We start from the raw sequence: 5,277 nt of genomic DNA, 5'->3' as shown, positions 1-5,277 counted from the left end.
TGCAGAAGGTTTAATTGCTGATTATTTTTAAACGCGAGTTGCCTGGTTGTCTCTAGCTGCAATGTTTTTGGAATCACTAACCCAGACCAGATATCCAGTGATATCAGGACTCCTGGTTTGTACATGTGCTCCAGGTCAATCATTTAGGAAGTAATAAAACCTCTGAAACAGCATGACAGCTAATCAACTACAGTAGCAACTTCAGAAGAACAGGTCTCTCAGGTTGGTAGCAACTGTCTAAGGATTTCAGTACAGTTTAAAACTTAACTAGTATAAGCCCACTCCCAGGCAAAATTAGCCCTGTCTCATGTCAACTTTTTTTTTTTTTTTTGGAAAAATATACTTTAATTTTTACATAAGTATGAAAAAACAAGCTACTTAAGCAGGGTACATTCCAACCTGTACTGCGACGCAGTACATAAATACACCACATAATAATACAGTTCCAATCATACAATAAATACTTTCACTCAGTGGCATGATGCTTAACGTGGTGTGCAGAGCAAAAAGTTCCCCAAATCATCACGCCACGTGTGACGCCGCTTACCTCGTCACTGTTTGTGGCCCCCTAAGGTTCCACCAGAGTACCTAGCAGTGCGATGTCAGATGTGTAGTGCCTGAGTTAGACCCCTCTTCCACAAATCCTACATGGCATCGCAACATAAACCGTAGTATGCAAAACAATGACCAAAAACAATTAAAATAAGCAGCGGGTGTGATGGGAGGTGGGAGGTAGGAGGGAGGGCTGAGGGCGGGGAAACAGAGTTCACAGGTCTGAAGTTTTATTTCTTTATTGAAAGACACACAAGGGAGACTACGGGGAAATCTTCAGACGTCCTCTTCCACCTTAAAGTCCATCAAGTTATAGTCTCTGAGCAGACTGTGGACCAGTCTGCGACAGTCCTCAATGGACATCCTCTCCCGCTGGTGGATAAGGCACCATCCTTAGCACCACCAATCCAACCCAACCATCCCCTCCGTCCCTGCTCCCAGCATTCAGCAGAGTTTTTAATGCTTCAAAAGAAGTTTTCTCTCACCTGAGTGAGACACCACATGGTCCATACCAGCACCTCTTCTGGGAGTAAAGACCCTTGATCCAGTACTGTAGTGCAGACCTGCTGCCATCTGGCCCTTGTGATCACACTATCATGCCTCAGACTTCTAGAGCCTGAGTGAACACCACCACTGGACAGCTCATGGAAAGTGCCAATGTACCCAAGAAGAAATGTATGCACCTGGGAAGGGCCCTTCTATTCTGCAATAGAATACAAAGGATTTATCACATCAGGTGAAAACAAATTATGTTAAGTATTTTGAGATTATAGTGTAGCTTTTGCTGGCACTTTATTCTGGCTGGGTATTTGAAAAGGAATATTTTGAAGACAATTCATTAATAAATTATCTCTCCAGTTCACAACTACATCTTAATAGATTGCACGAAGTTCACCTTTCATCAGATACCACAAGCCAGTACATGCCTCTTTTGGTCAGCACATTTTGTTATGTAAAAAGATCAATCTTCGTAAAATGTACACCACATTCCATGTTAGACAATTTCGCTATAACAAAGACTTGGTGAGTTCAAAACAGAAATTCTCACCCAGTTGGTTGGATGTATGCTCAAATATGATCTACATAATATCTAGAGAGCACAGCTGTCACATACCTTGGTGGAGGCCGAAGTGGTGAAAGGGCTTCCCTTGTGGCTCTGATCCAAACACACCTGAATATGGAAACATATGTGCAAGGCTCAGGATAGCACTGGTGTCGAGACCAGGATGGCAGGTGATTATTGGTAGAGATGGTCTGCAGGGGTGATGGTTGATGCAGATAAGAGAGCACCTTGTGATCAGCAGTGGTAGACAGTCTGCTCACTGATTGTGTGGGAATGTCAGAAAGGGCCCAGAAGGCAGGTCAGGTAACCAGGTTCTGAAAGAGTAATATGTAGTTTGGTCATACACGGTCAAACATCAAATGCCAGGCCAGGATCATACACGTATAAGCAGAGGTAGAAGGAGCAGAGACTGGAGACAAGCCAGGCCATAGACAGGAGATCAAGCTAGAGCAAGGAAAAGCAGCAAGCTAGGGTCACAATCAGGAGAGAGACAGAGGGAAATCCATGAATGGATTAAGTTGATAACAGGAAGCCAGGCAACTGGGTATCCAGGAAGAACCGCAACAGAGAGCTGAAGAACATCAAGCAATCAGCACAGTCAGGACCTCCATTAAATGGGCAGCCTGGCGCCATTCCGGTGACTGGACGTGTGCTGGTGTGTGCCAATGCGCAGGTGCCTGCTAGTGCATCCCAATGCGTGTTGGTGCACCAAAAGAGCTGACTTGTCAGTATATAATAGTTACTTGCCTGAGTTCATCTATTTAATGACATGCACACAAGCAATAGTTGCATGAGTTACTGGTTCACTGACAACAGCTGCTAGGGTTTCGCAATGTTATAGTTTGTCCTCACCTGTCAAATGCTACTTTTTAGTCAGCTTGGCCTGCCTATTAATGTGAAAAAATATAAAGACATGGAACATAAATACATATACTCAAAATTATCATTGCATGCACTACATATACCCTATATATATATATATATATATATATATATATATATATAGTTAACAGAATAGAACATTTTTAACAATAGCGGTCTTTAAAGTATGTGAGCCACCTTACTTATAACAGTAATCTGTCCCTTAATAACAGTAACATCAACAATGTTCTGTATACCCTTTTAATTGTCTCTAACTATATTTATCTAAAAATACACAGAGGAACAAATAGGTTCTTTTGTTGTTTGTACTACTGTTTTTCAGTTTTTGAAAACAAAAGTAATAAATAAAATACTTAGACTTAAATGTTACAACAATAACTCAAAATATACCATATTTTCTTTTTAAATGCACTGGTTGTTCAGGCAAGGCTCAATGACCTTTTGTACATTTTTTGATTGTATTGAGGCCATGTCTGCAGCTGCGTTTACTGGCAACATATCAGAAATTTAAACCAACTGCAGCCTCCATGTTTAAGCACAGAGCAGTTGGTGATGGGTATACAGTATCTTTGCTTTCTGCTGTCATCATTCATTATACAGATTACATTTAAAAATACATTAGTAAAGAAGAAAAAGAAGAGAAGTTTACAAAGGACCAAAGGCAAAGACCGGAAGAAATATTTGTTAATTAAAATAGACCAAAATAAAAGAGTTCATACAAACATCAATTTTTAAATTCAAGTATTTATTGCAAAAAATCAACATATATGTTTTTTTTATTCATGAGTGCATTCACTAAATATTCAAAACTTGCAAGACTATTTCTTTTTCATGTCTTTGTTTATATTTTTATCCACATATACTTGTAGACCACGTTATAAGGCAAAAGTGACAAGGACAGAGTCAAGTGATATTTTTAAATATACCTATACAACCAATTTCTATCCACAAAAAAAGGCTGTGTCTTTGAAATTAAAGTGATACTGCAGGCCAAACTTTTTTCTGTGTATAAGTGTTTTTGTACATGGCAATATTTTAGCCCTGACTCATCCTGAGGAAACCATGTGACCATATGGCGTAACATGTAGGGGAGGGGTTGATGACATCACAACGCTCTACATGCAAATGAGAGTGGTAACTATACCATACCGATTGCCGATTTGCACTACTGGTGGTGTTTCATGTATTTATTTGCTGGAAATGTGTGGTGCGCTTCAAGCACCTATTTAATGTAAGTATGATTTTGAAGGATTGGGGAATAAAGGAAAGCTTTTAAATGATATAAGCACTATTTTTTGGCAATTTCTGTTTTCCTTTATGTGTGTGGCTCATCCATGAATGGAGTGAGGATGCAGGATTGGATTACCCAATGGAGGAGAGTAGTAATTGGATAGAAATTGGAGCAATTTATTCATTTGGAGTATCACATCTGGTCCCTGCTGGTCCCTGTTTTCACGGATGGAGGGTGTGGGTCCTCGGGCCTACCCTGAAGTCTAGGGGGAGGATGTGTGGCCATACGGTTCCTTCCTCCCCTGATCCCTAGAGTCCCCTTGCCTAGTACTGGATGTCCGGCTTCGGCTGGGCATAGGGAACGGTGGTCCACCAGGCCTTTTGGCCAGGAGGACCAATTGGGAACCTTGTCCCCGTCAGGAGCTTCGTGCCCCGGGGGATCAGGGTAAGCGGTCCAAGCCCCTTTAGGGGTAGGACACAGCACACCCCTAAGTGCACTTTTTTGTGTGGTGTTTTGCACTTGCACTTTTTTTGTGAACACTTACGGGTTTTTTTCGTTATAGTTGCACGTTTGCGGACTTAAAAAAAAAAAAAAAAAATCTGGTCCCTGAGGGACATAGACGCTTACTTATCATACTATATTAGTAAGGTCAGATTATTCCAGGTGAGAGCACATCTGGTGATGGGTGATCCCACAGGTATGAAGTATTGGAGCACTCATTGGTGTTGGTACCAAGAAAAGGCTCATGATTTGGAGATCGAATTTTTGCCTTGGACTATAATTGCTTGCACATTTGTTTATTTAAAAAAAAAAACACAGAAGGTTAATGTTTAAGAGGATTATATTATGGTGGTTATAGGGTGCAATAAAATGGCATATGTATTAATATTTTAGCCAAAATAGTATTTGTGCTCATTAAAAGCTTGCATTAAACGTAGAGTACTTTGCATTTAGTAATGCCACACAGTTTAAAAGCTATCCTGTTTTTGTTTGAGTATATAAAAAAGTTGTGCTTTAGTGCATTACTTTTTTTGACAAAAGTATAACCTGCACTGGCTACCTTGGATGTCCCACTTCCTTCCACTAGCTTTTGACCTTTCGTCACTATGAACTGGCAAGTGGCTATGTCTGTTATTTATTCCTACTTGTACCCAATCCCCTTACATGCTTTTTCCTTTCCTTTCTGCCCAATCCCCCCCCCCCTACCACCACCCCTGGAGGTTTATCAGCAGTTCTCTTCATGAGAGTTTGCACTGCACTTTATCTTGCTCACTTAATTTGTTGGCTCTCATGGTTCATAAGTTCTAGTTTGATATTGTACTTTAGAGAGACATTCTGTTACTTACCATTACATTGACACAATTCTAACATTTTTGGCTCTATACACCACCACAATGGATTTGAAATGAAATGGACAAGATGTGCTTTAACTGCAGTCTGTCAGCTTTAATTTGATGGCATTTACATCCAAATCAGGTGAACGGTGTAGGAATTACAACAGTTTGCATATGTGCCTCCCACTTGTTAAGGGACCAAAAGTAATGGGACA

General features: G+C 40.5%; 1 long non-coding RNA gene across 1 annotated transcript; it reads right to left on the bottom strand.

Annotated features, from left to right (window-relative positions):
• Window positions 1–775: 775 nt before the first annotated feature.
• LOC149469804 (uncharacterized) lies at window positions 776–1,921 on the bottom strand. Its single transcript, XR_016311509.1, has 2 exons — window positions 1,667–1,921; window positions 776–1,255 (listed from the first exon to the last, which is right to left on the bottom strand). It is a non-coding gene; the product is annotated as an uncharacterized LOC149469804 (long non-coding RNA).
• Between the last annotated feature and the right edge of the window lie 3,356 nt (window positions 1,922–5,277).

This window comes from Staurois parvus, unplaced genomic scaffold (assembly GCF_062004578.1).
Source record: "Staurois parvus isolate SC_StPar_1 unplaced genomic scaffold, SC_StPar_1.0 ptg000059l, whole genome shotgun sequence".
NCBI lineage: Eukaryota > Metazoa > Chordata > Amphibia > Anura > Ranidae > Staurois > Staurois parvus.
The sequence above is the reverse complement of the archived record's forward strand: the minus strand, read 5'-3'. Positions and strand labels throughout refer to the sequence as shown.